Source organism: Chamaea fasciata, unplaced genomic scaffold, assembly GCF_029207755.1.
Source record: "Chamaea fasciata isolate MVZ Bird 193981 ecotype frontalis unplaced genomic scaffold, bChaFas1.0.hap1 SCAF_26, whole genome shotgun sequence".
Lineage (NCBI taxonomy): Eukaryota > Metazoa > Chordata > Aves > Passeriformes > Sylviidae > Chamaea > Chamaea fasciata.
This window is the reverse complement of record NW_027094111.1, coordinates 1,109,346-1,121,317: the sequence shown is the minus strand read 5'-3', so window position 1 is coordinate 1,121,317 and position 11,972 is coordinate 1,109,346.

Here is an 11,972-nt window from a genome sequence, read left to right as displayed (position 1 = left end):
GACTGAGCGAGCTGGGGTCGTGGTGGACACGTTCAAAAGTGATCACAGTCATGGAGGTGAATTAGTCACGAGGTAATTAATGAAAAGCTTTAATTTCAGGGGGCATCCAGAGCCTGGCGTGGATGAGGGGAGCAGCCCCTTCTCCCCACCAGGGCTGGATAAATTTGGGGATGAGCTCCCCAGGCTGACGCTGGATGTTTTCCAGAGCTGGGAGAAGAGAACTGATGATTCTTTGACTCAAGAGAAGAACTGCTGTGTTCTTACCACCGGACAGGGAGATGAGAACGGTTGCTAAACAAAGATCAAACATGTGAACTTTATAAATAAACAAACAAAACTGATGCTGAGGGACGTCTCAGCTCCTTGCCTGCGGCAAAGGGCTTGGCAGGACCCAGGGAATGACTTTGTCGGTTTGCACACGGAATTCTTATTTTAAAGAGGCTGATTAAAGTGATACTGCTCCTCTTAATGAGTCTGGAGGCAGCTCTGCTGAAAACATCCCTGTCCACGTGTGGGGGAGAGGAGGAATCATTTCTGGGCTGAGCTCTGAGTGCGGAGCACAGCAATGTTCTAAATCTAAATGATCCCCAGTGATTAAAAATGCTGCTTGGGGCAGTCAGACACTGAAGGCAGCAGGTTGGAGAGGCTGCCAGGGAGGGAGCTGGGGCTGCTTTGATCTGCTGTGCATTCCCAGGCCTGCCCGGGGGGCTTTGGGACCTGGACCACGCAGTGGGATCGTTCCATCTCTTACAGAGAGTTGGTGCTTGGAGCCGGAGCAGAACCGGCAGCAGGAAAGTTATTTGTAAAAATGTTTTCTTCCCTCTGTCCAGTGTGCAGGGGGGGACAAGAGCTGCTGTGGGTCAGAGTCCTGCTCAGTCCTGGCTCCCCATCCCAGCATCAAGGACCCTCCATCCTCAGCTTCTCCTGGTTTTCTCCCTTGCTTCCACGACCTTGCCGCTGCCTCTATGCAGATGTTTGTGATGCAGAGCAGCCCCAGGGGGTTCCTCCTGCAGGGAGCCCAGGAGCCCCAGGCAGCTTCGCCCAGCTGCTCTGTGCTGGTCCTGCTGTGTGCACTCAGCTCTCCCGGGGGAACTCCAGCTCCTGGACACTCCTGCCACTGGGGGCTGCCAGGAAAAAGATGAAGAGACCCCCCCAGTTGTGTTCCTGAGCCATTTCCTGCCTTTAAACAGAGAACAGCAGAGCTGGACCCTGTGAACAGCCACGAGGAGCTCCTGCGCAGCTGCTGGAGGTTGTTTTTGGGGTGAAGTTCTTGTTGGGAAGAGCCTAATGGGGAATGGGATGATCTGGATCCCTGGAGTTGGCTTTAGAGGCTGCAAGTTCATTTCTTGTCTGTGCCAGGCAGGCTGTTCCCATTTGTTGTGAAAACGCGGGGTAATCAGAATGTGGGGTGACCCATTCCCCTTTCCCTGACGGGCTGGGTTTTGTTTTTTTTTTCCATTTCAATTAATTTCATTTCAGAAATTCAAAGAGATCGTTTCCTTTGGGAGGTTTCAGTGGGATTTCCCATCTGTAGCTGCAGTCCTCTCCCTCTGGCAGCTGGGTGGGGACCGAGGGCGCTTTGGAGGGCAGAGCTGGAGCTGCCCTGGCCCAAACCCTCACGTGTGTCTCCAGGTGAGTCCCAGCACTGCTGCACCTCCCGTCACCTCCTCTCCTGGGGTGAAGAGGGGAGCTGAGGTCGCTGCCCTGGAGCTGCCTGAGGACAAGGCCAGGTGCTCTGAGGAAACTGGCTTTTATTAGCAGCGCAGGTCACAGTGACTCCAGTTAATCAGCTCCTCTGGCTGCTGGGAGCCGAGTTCCAGCAGGGTCGCAGGGCTGAGTGCCCAGCCCTGCTCTGTGCCTTGCAGCTGAGTTTTTCCATCCAGCCAGCCTGGGAGGGTTGGTGTGGATCCCTGGGCTGCTGTGGATGTGTTTGGAGCACAGTGGAGCCTGTGCTCTTCTGTCACTCAGGGCACCTGGGCAGCTCCAGCTGCTGTTTGGCTGCCAGGTGGCATCACCTGTGCCACAGGAGCCAGGATGCCCCGGCAAGGACAGAGGGCAGGAAAGTGCTGGGAGCTCCCACAGCTCCTGCTTTTGGGGGTTTAAAGTGTGGGCAGGCATGTGCTGCTTCAGCTGCTCCTGCGTTGGAATTTCCCCAGGCAATGGCTCTTGCAGGGACAGGGAGTTCCTGCAGTCTGTGTTTGGGTGTTTTTAAGGCAGCGCTTGGCTCTTCATCTCGCTGCACCCACTCACCCAGGAATCAGACCCACAACAGCACAGGGGCATTTACTGCAGGCTCCGTGCAGGGGCTTGGTGGGTTTGAAATGTTCAGGGTGAGATTTCTTCATGGGGCTTCAGTTCCCCAGCTTTTTGTGGCCTTGGAGGCAGAGTCAGCACCCAGGGAGGAGTGTGGAACAATCCTGCTCTGACCTTTGGGTGGATTCTTCCCCGTGATCTTCCCGGAGGAGGGAAGTTTTGCACCCTTGCAGGCAGCTCAGGGGTGGAGATGGTCCCTGGGTCCCTGCAGGCACCAGACTTGCCCGAGGGGGCCATGATCCAGAGGCCTCAGTGGCCAAAATCCCTCCTCAGGCTTCCCTTAGGAGCAAAACTTGCTCATCTCCCCCGTGAACCCTCTGTGTGTGTGGTGGCTGCTGCCCGGCCTGGGCCAGTTGGCATTTCACTGCCAGGGAAACCTGCTGGGGGCTCCTGAGGGCGGCTCCTGCTCCAGAGCTGAGCTGCAGGTGCTTGACTCTGGCTCCAGATGGTTTTCAGGCCGTGCTCGAGGAGGGAGAGGCCGCTGGAAGCCGCGGAAGAGAAGGATCCCCAGCACCCCAACGCGACTCGGTGTCTCGGGAGCCTTTGAAGTGTTCTCTGCCATCCCTCCCGGAGCAGCAGCACCTTTCATCCCTCGCCAGCCCTTCCCCAGCTGGAGCCATGAAAGGGAAACTACAGAAGCCATAAATCCTGGCTGCCAACGTCTCCAGTGGGGAGATTTCACAACGAGCCCGAGCTGCCGCACAAGATAAGAGAGGGCCTTGAATCCCGGGCAAGTCGGGGCCGGCTCCTGGGAAGGGCTGAGCTCCACGGCATCGTTGGGGGTCCCTCCGGCTCCCCTGGGCGCAGGAGCTGCCTCTGGGTGCCCTGGGGGGAGTCCCCAGCCCTGACCCCGGGGCAGAGCCGTGTTTTGGCTGGAGCAGCCCCTCTGCGTGGTCCTGCCGTGGTTTCACTCCTCCCAAGGGTTGGTGTCACTGTGGCTGCAGGAGCTGGGCTCTGCTTCGGCAGAACGCCCTGAGCAGAAAGGATCCCCAGCAGGGAATCCAGCAGCCCTGATCCCCCAGGATCCCTGCTCTGGCCACGCTGGCTGGAACAGCGGATGGAAGGTGAGGGATCCTCACGCTCAGAGAGCAGCCGGAAGGCTCCCGGCTCCAGCAGGAGTGTTGGTCCAACAGTGGGGGGAAAACCAGCCTGAACTGCCAGACAGCAAATGGGAGAATTCCTGGGAATGTCTCCTGGAGTCAATGGGAACGTGGGCAGTGGGCAAGCCGGAATCAGCGCTGGACTGCCGACTGTATTTGCTGCTCTGTACAGAGCGCAGCGGACACTCGGCTCTGCAGGATGCGCCGGCACATCAGACTGCGCCGGGGCCTTCCCCAGCTTCCCGCGGGAGCCTTTCCTCCTGCCCCACAGCACCAGCCCAGAAAAGCTCCCTGTAGGCTCAGGCCGGGAAGGAAGCGCCAGCGGGACAAGTCCAGTGGTGCCCGCGAGAGGACTGGCGGCACAACAGCCCCAGAGGGGACGGAGAGCAGGAACAGGCCAGGATCTCCCGCGTCTCCCTCCGGGACGCGCGGCAGGAATTGCCGGTGCCCAGAGGTGTCCCCAGCTCTGGTGACACTGGGACAGTCCGGAGGGGCCAGGCCCCGTGTCTGGGCAGGGTTTGGGGCTGTTTTCAGTCCCGAGGAGCAGTGGGGCTGTGATCTGGGGCTGTGATCGGGGCTGTGATCTGGGGCTGTGATCTGGGGCTGTGATTGGGGCTGTGATCTGGGGCTGTGATCGGGGCTCTGATCGGGGCTGTGGTCGGGGCTCTGGTCGGGGCTGTGATCTGGGGCTGTGATCGGGGCTGTGATCTGGGGCTGTGATCGGGGCTGTGATCGGGGCTCTGATCGGGGGCTGTGATCGGGGCTGTGATCTGGGGCTGTGATCGGGGCTGTGATCGGGGCTGTGATCGGGGCTCTGATCGGGGGCTGTGATCGGGGCTGTGATTGGGGGCTGTGACCGGGGCTGTGATCTGGGGCTGTGATCTGGGGCTGTGATCGGGGGCTGTGATCGGGGCTGTGATCGGGGCTGTGATCGGGGCTGTGATCTGGGGCTGTGATCGGGGCTGTGATCGGGGCTGTGATCGGGGCTGTGATCTGGGGCTGTGATCTGGGGCTGTGATCGGGGCTGTGATCGGGGCTGTGATCGGGGCTGTGATCGGGGCTCTGATCGGGGCTGTGATCGGGGCTGTGATCGGGGCTGTGATCGGGGCTGTGATCTGGGGCTGTGATCTGGGGCTGTGATCGGGGCTGTGATCGGGGCTCTGATCGGGGCTGTGATCGGGGCTGTGATCGGGGCTGTGATCGGGGCTGTGATCTGGGGCTGTGATCGGGGCTGTGATCGGGGGCTGTGATCGGGGCTGTGATCGGGGCTGTGATCTGGGGCTGTGATCGGGGCTCTGATCGGGGCTGTGATCGGGGCTGTGATCGGGGCTGTGATCGGGGCTGTGATCTGGGGCTGTGATCGGGGCTCTGATCGGGGCTGTGATCGGGGCTGTGATGATGCCGCCGGCCGGCGGAGGTCAGCCTTGGCCCGGGGAATCTCCCGGCGGCTCCTCCGGGGCTGCTCCTCCCGCCCCGCCCGGCTTCGCTGCCTCCCGCTGCCCTCCCGCAGCATCCTCCGCGTTTTCCTCCCCGATCCCCAGGGGAGAACACGGGGATGTCTGGGCTCGGCTGGGAGAAACGTTCGCGTCCCCATGCCAGCGTCTGCCACATCTCCGAGGCGCTGAGCTGTGCCTCGGGCACGCAGAGGTGACCACAGCTGGACGGTGGGACTCCTTTAGGTGCTTTTCTGTGCCTTGGGGTGGTTTTTTGGGGGAGGATTTCTCTGGATCTGAACCCTTTGGGTGTTATCAGAGCAAGGATTCTTCCCGTTTCCCACCCAGGAAATCCCACCCAGTCGGGCCAGGAGAGTTTAAACACCGTGGAGGTTTCTGGTGGCGGCAGCTGCTCCCTGGGGGGACTGTCCCCACCTGAGCTCCCTGTGCTCCGGCACGGCCAGGGAGAAGGTGGATCCCTGTTTCAGGCCAGCTCCTGTTCTTTGCCATTCCCAGGTTTCCCCGGATGCCACGGAGAGCGTTATTAAGCAGATGAAAGGCCAAGGAACGAGTTCGCTGTGCTCGTGCTTGCCCAGGGCTGAGCTCTCTGCCCCTCCCCAGGTGTTTAGCGCATCCATCCTGCACCGAGGTCACTCCAGGGAGCTCCAGGAAGGGTCTGTGATGGAGCAAGACGAGACTTTTGCTGCCTGGATGGTGGCCGGGCTGAGCCGAGTGACAATTTCACCTTTCGCTTGCTGCAGCCCCCCAAAAAAGGGCATTCCTCTCCTTCCAGAGCCTCCTTGCCCTGCCCTGCTCCTGGCTGAGCCCTGCATCCCTCCTTCCACGTGCTCCAAGGAGGAACGGCCCCAGCTGGAGCCTGGTGGGACCGGGCAGAGGACACTGCCCTGGGGTTCGGGGCCCACCCTGGCCAAGGTGTGCGGGCAAACTGGGAGCTGGGCTGCTCCTGCCAGGGCACAGAGGGCAGGGAGCTCCAGGCTGGTCCTCCCAGGATCCAGAGCTGCCTCTGGCTGCTGCAGATCCCGAGGTTTTACCCCGGAGAACAGACAGGCTGATTTCACAAATCCCTGTGGGGCTGGGCGGCCTGGGGGCCCCGTGCTCAGGGGTCTCTGCTGCTTTCCATGGGTGCTGGAAGTGCTGGGATCACTGCCAGAGCTCCTGGGCTCCCCAGACCCCGCAGAGCTCGTGGTTCCGTGCCCTCTCTCCAGGCCCAAGGCGGTGTCAGGGGTGCCAGGGATCCTCCCTCAGCTCCATCCCTCAGGGGGTCCGGCCCCAGAGGCCGGAATGCGGCTCCTGCTCCCGAGGAAGGACATCCTGGGCACCGGGAGAGGCTGGGCCAGAGCCGCTGGAGCCTCCCCCGAGGCTTTTCCTGAGCGAGGAAGTCGGGGCTGGAGGCTGCGAGGTCACACCTGAGAGGTTAAAGTGGCTTTTCCTGGAATTCCACGGAGGAGAGGAGGCACCGGGAGCCTGGGCTGGGATAAACGAAGGGAGAGAGAGCAACGCCTGGAGGGAGCAGGCCTGGGAGGGGGCACCAGCCCCCACGGAGGGCACTGCTGGCCCAGGGAGAGGAAACCAAAGGCGCAGGTTGGGGTTGGATGTCGGAGGAACCTGCAGCTGCCGGGGCAGTGCCCGCGGTGGGGTGAAGCTGCTCTGGGTGAACAGGTTTGGTGACTCCAGCCCGGCTTCTCTGGCCTGCGCCTTCCCTGTCCCACCGTCAACCCGCGCCTGGATCCGGGACAAAAGTTCACATCCATGTTCCTTCCCTTGGGTTCCGCTGCTGCTCCTGTTGGGAGCTGCAAAAACAGCCCCCAGCCCCGAGAGGGATTACACAAATGAAGCTGTTGTGGGGCTGTAATTTCAGAGGTTTTTTCTTTTCCCCCCCCTCCCTTTTCTTTCTTCCTTTACTAAAAAAACCTTTTGTGCACTTTGGAGCAAGGCTGTCATATTTCTTGGAGTCTCCAGTGACTCCTTCATCCTACAGACTTTCTGGAGTCCTCCTTGTTAGGCTGAGGACTGCATGATTCATTGTGTGCTGGAGATTTAATACTGCACGGAAAACAGGCCCAGTTCAAATTTGTTTTCTTTCTTTCCCCCTCCCCTCTTTTTCTTTTTTTTTTTTTTTTCCCTTTCTTGGCTTCTCGCTTACATCCTGGATTTTTTTTTAAACAAGATATAAAATAAATACGTTCCCAAATATGTCCAGGAGGAAACGATCCCGTTGAATTTTTCAGCTGCCGTTTTAAGGCTGAATTAAAAAACAATTTTAAGGCGAAATTAAAAACGGTTTGGAGCCGTTCCGTTTTCTCAAGGGGGCTGTGCTGGGAAAACCCTCTCCCCTCTCTCCTGGGTGTCCAGGAACAGCTCAGCCTCTGGAGATGCGTATCCCCAACCAAAGGCTTTTGGGGTTGCTTTTCCAAGGGTGAGCTGCGGATTTTTCATGCCAAAAGGGACTTTTTGGTGGCTGTCCCATCCTGGAGTCCACCAGCAGCTGCCTCTCTGGGTCTGGTGTCACCCACGTGCTCCCAGCCCCGCCCGGGATTGGGATTTTCCCAGGACAAAGTGGAGAGGTGACCTGACTGCGGAGAATTAGCTGAACCCTTTCATTAGGGGTTGCCTGCAGTGAGGTGCCTCTGTCCTGCCCAGGCTCCTCTTCATCTGCATTTTCCAAATCCGTGGGGATGAATTCCCGTCCCTCTCGGCCATGACCTGGGAATCGATGCTTCGGAGGAGCCCAGGGCTGGATTTCCTGGGATTTGGTTCTGGTAATGAGCTCCCAGAGCAGCTCCTGACCTTTCCTGCAGCACTCCAGGAGCCTGATTTCCAAACGGGCCTCAGTGCTCCCACAGCAGGGCCAGCCTGGAGCCCATTCCAGGATTCAGGATCAGCCTGGAGCCCATTCCCAGGATTCAGGATCAGCCTGGACCCCATTCCCAGGATTCAGGATCAGCCTGGAGCCCATTCCCAGGGTTCAGGATCAGCCTGGACCCCATTCCCAGGATTCAGGATCAGCCTGGAGCCCATTCCCGGGGCTCAGGATCAGCCTGGAGCCCATTCCAGGATTCAGGATCAGCCTGGAGCCCATTCCTGGGGTTCAGGATCAGCCTGGAGCCCATTCCAGGATTCAGGATCAGCCTGGAGCCCATTCCTGGGGTTCAGGATCAGCCTGGAGCCCATTCCCGGGGCTCAGGATCAGCCTGGAGCCCATTCCAGGATCCAGGATCAGCCTGGAGCCCATTCCCGGGGCTCAGGATCAGCCTGGAGCCCATTCCAGGATTCAGGGTCCCTGCAGGAAGGTGGAGGAGCCCGCAGGCTGCTGAGGATGCTCTGCAGCCTCCCTCCCCGGGGCTGCGGGGCACGCCTGGACCCGGGGATGCCAATCCCCCCTGTGCTCATTCCCGCGGGGATCTGGGCCCACGGCAGCGCTGCTGCCCCTGAACAAAACCTTTGCAGCTGCTCAGCCTCGCCGAAAAGGTCCCCACCGCCCTCTGAAGGGTTTTCGGGCCACCCCGGGAGCCTCAGCCGCGGGTCCCACACACGGACACTCAGGGGAGGGGTCCCGGTGCCCCCCAGAGCTGGCCGAGGGAAGGCGGCCGAGGGCAGCTCCCGCAGTCTCAGCTCCGTTCCTTTGCCCTCTCTGGGGGTCTCGGCTTCTCCGCCGCGGCCGTAGCGTTCCCGGGGCTGTTCCCGGCCCGTCCCGGGGCTCACGGCCGGGAGCTCCCGCAGGTGCATCGGCCGCATCCCCGCGGGTGCCTCCGGGGCCGCCGCCGCCGCCTCGCTGCCAGTCTGCCGCCACCGCGGCGGGGCTGGGGCGGCCCCGGGCTGGTCCCGGATCCCGGTACTCCGTTCTCCCTGCCCGGTCCCGGCTCCCCGTTCTCCCTGCCCGGTCCCGGTCCTGGCCCTCCGTTCCCCTGCCCGGTCCCGGTCCCTGTCCTCCGCTCCCCTGCCCGGTCCCGGTCCCTGTCCTCCGCTCCCCTGCCCGGTCCCGGTCCCTGTCCTCCGCTCCCCTGCCCGGTCCCGGTCCCTGTCCTCCGTTCCCCTGCCCGGTCCCGGTCCCTGTCCTCCGCTCCCCTGCCCGGTCCCGGTCCCGGCCCTCCGTTCCCCTGCCCGGTCCCGGCTCCCCGGTCCTCCGCTCCCCCTGCCCGGTCCCGGCTCCCCATTCTCCCTGCCCGGTCCCGGTCCCGGTCCTCCGCTCCCCTGCCCGGTCCCGGTCCCTGTCCTCCGTTCCCCTGCCCGGTCCCGGTCCCTGTCCTCCGCTCCCCTGCCCGGTCCCGGTCCCGGCCCTCCGCTCCCCTGCCCGGTCCCGGTCCCGGCCCTCCGCTCCCCTGCCCGGTCCCGGTCCTCCGCTCCCCTGCCCGGCCCCGAACCGCGGCGGCCCGGCCGCTGCTCCCATGCGGTTCACGCCACCGGGGGCTGCAGCTTCCCGGCCGGGGTGGGGCCGCAGCCGGGGGCTGGAATTGCTTCAGCCTTTAATCCCGGCCTGGGTGACTCAGTGGCCCCGGGGGCCCGAGCTGAGCTCGCTCTCCGCACGCTGAACATTACAGGTAAATTTATTTACGGGCAGCGCCGGCCCGCCCCAGGCTCCGCGGGCAGGGAGCGATACCCCGAGATCTCGGGCAGTTAAGCGAACCTGTTTGACCCAAAGCCGGGCCCAGACGAGGAGCCCGTCTGCGGTGGCTGGGGCAGCTCCTCAGAGCCGGGCTTTGCTCCCCAGGGCTCTGCCAGCCCCGGCTCACCCTGGCCCTGCGTCTGCAGCCACAGCGCTGCTGCTCTGCGGCTCCAGCTGTCCCTGTCACCCTCTGGCGTGTCCCCGTCACCCCACAGCATCTCCCCAGCTGCTTCTCTTCTGATTTTTCCCGTTTGCAGAGGGAAATTTGGGCTGGTGTGGTGGCCCTGTCCCCTGCGGAGCCACCAGCGCAGGTAACCCGCCAGGCTGGAGATCCTGAGCACGGAGCAGAGAGGTCCCAAACCCTCCCCGGCTCTAAATTCGGGCTCCCCGTGTGCCTGCCCAGCACCCTTGGCTGCCGGCAGGGATGTAGCAACTCCCCAGCACACATGTCGGTGGTTTTGAGGGCTAAATTGGACCTTGGGAATTAGCAGCCTTGTAAGTCAATAACAACATGTCCTAATGAATGCAAGATGTCCCCAGGAAATGAAAGCTCCTCTGCTGGACCGGGATCCTGGGGCTGGGGGACCAGTAAACAAGCAGGAATGCTTCAGCTGGAGATGAGCAGGAGATACAAACTCGACATCTCGGCACTGCGAACACACCCCGAGTGTGGGTGGCGGTGGCGGTGGCGGGGGGGGGGGAGCCCGAGCCTTCGGCGGTTGTGAAACGTGGCCGTGTCTGACTCCTGGGTGTCCCCCGCGTCCCCCCAGGGCTGAGAACCGCTGGCATGTCCCTGCGGCCCCTCGGCAGCGCGGCTGGGGGGACTCCAGCAGCCCCCCGACCCTCCGGAGGCGCCCCCGGCAATCCCCGTCCCCAGCGGGCAGCCGGACGCGGCTGGGCCACGGCAGAGCTGCACGGGGGAGCTCTGGGGCTGGGGTTGGCCTTGGGGCTCTGGGCGTGCTGGAGGAGGGGAGAGGGGCTGGATAACACGGGCTGTGGTGGCCCCTGGGCTGCCAGGAAGGGGCTGAGGGGGGACACTGCTGGGGCAGAGCGATCCCTGGGCCGGCTCATGGGGCATCACCGGTGCCTCAGTGCCCTCAGGGGGCTTTGTCCTCAGGGGACGGGAGAGCAAGTGACCTTATGGAATCCCTCTGGGAGATGGGGCCTTGTGGGTCTCGTCCCTCGAACCAAAACCTTTTCCCCAGACGTGCAGGAGCCCAGCACCTGCGGGACCTCCCCCAGCTGCACCGAAGCTGGGAACGGGCTGGAATCATCCCAGGGCTGTGATTCCCACCGAGCTGGACTCGGGGCTGGCACTGGGAGCCCCGAGAGCTGGCGCTGGCTCGGAATGTCCTCGGCAGGAGCAGGGAAGGGAGCCGGGCACGGCGGCGTTGCCCAATCCACGCGCAGGGAAATGAAGCGCTTTGTGCGCAGAAAAAGCCCTGGCTCTGCAGAGGCGCGGGGTGTGTGCGCGTGTGGGAGTTCAGACTCCGCAGGAGCAACCTTGGATGCCTGCAAAAACCTCCTTTGTGCATTTAATTAGCGGCAAACTCCATTTGCATGCGAGATGCCTCTCGGTCTGAAGGTGCCGGTTGAGCAGCGACTGCAGCCCGTTTGTACTGGGAGCTTTGCTGGCCTCAGCCCGCAGCCGAGCGGAGCTGAGCGCTTTGCATTTCAAAGCCGGGCAGGTACCGCGGCTGATTTCACAAGCGGCACTTGGGCCCGGCCTCTCCTCCCACTTTCCCTGCGAGCTGGGGACGCTGCCGGGGCTGGGGAGGGCTCGGAGCAGTTCCCTGAGGGAAACGGGATCCCGGGGCCGGGCTGGTTCCCCGGCCGATGCGCCAAGCAGAGCCCCCAGGCAGCCCGGGTTTGCCGGGGAAGGGCTCGTCCGAGCCGGGGAAAGCCCCGGTGGACCTTGGAGGACGCCCCAGGGCCGGGTGTGGGTGGGCAGTGACGGCCCTGGGGTCAGCAGAGCCCTCCTGCCCGTCCCTCGGCGGGGCCCGCTGCTCCCGGGCCGGGCCGTGACCCCGCGGTGCTGCCCAGACCTGCGAGCCCTTCCTGCGGTCACCGCAAACCCTTCCCAGAGAGCGGCCGAGCGTGGGCTTGGGGTCGGGCTCCCCTTGTCCTGCTCTCTGCCCTGCGGCGCCTGTGCCGATGTCCCGGCTCAGCTTTCCTCCGCTCCTGCCAAACCCCGGGGGAGCCAGGGCCAGCCGGGGCCAGCCCGGCCACCCTCACTGTGTGCTGGGCGATGGGAATGGGCAGAGCAGGGCGTGAATCCCGGGGGTCCGGGCCCCAAAGGGAGCTGCTCCTGTCCCCGGGCTCTGCTCCTGTCCCCGGGTCCTGCTCCTGTCCCCGGGCTCTGCTCCTGTCCCCGGGTCCTGTTCCTGTCCCCGGGCTCTGCTCCTGTCCCCAGGTCCTGCTCCTGTCCCCGGGCTCTGCTCCTGTCCCCGGGCTCTGCTCCTGCCCCCGGGCTCTGCTCCTGTCCCCGGGTCCTGTTCCTGT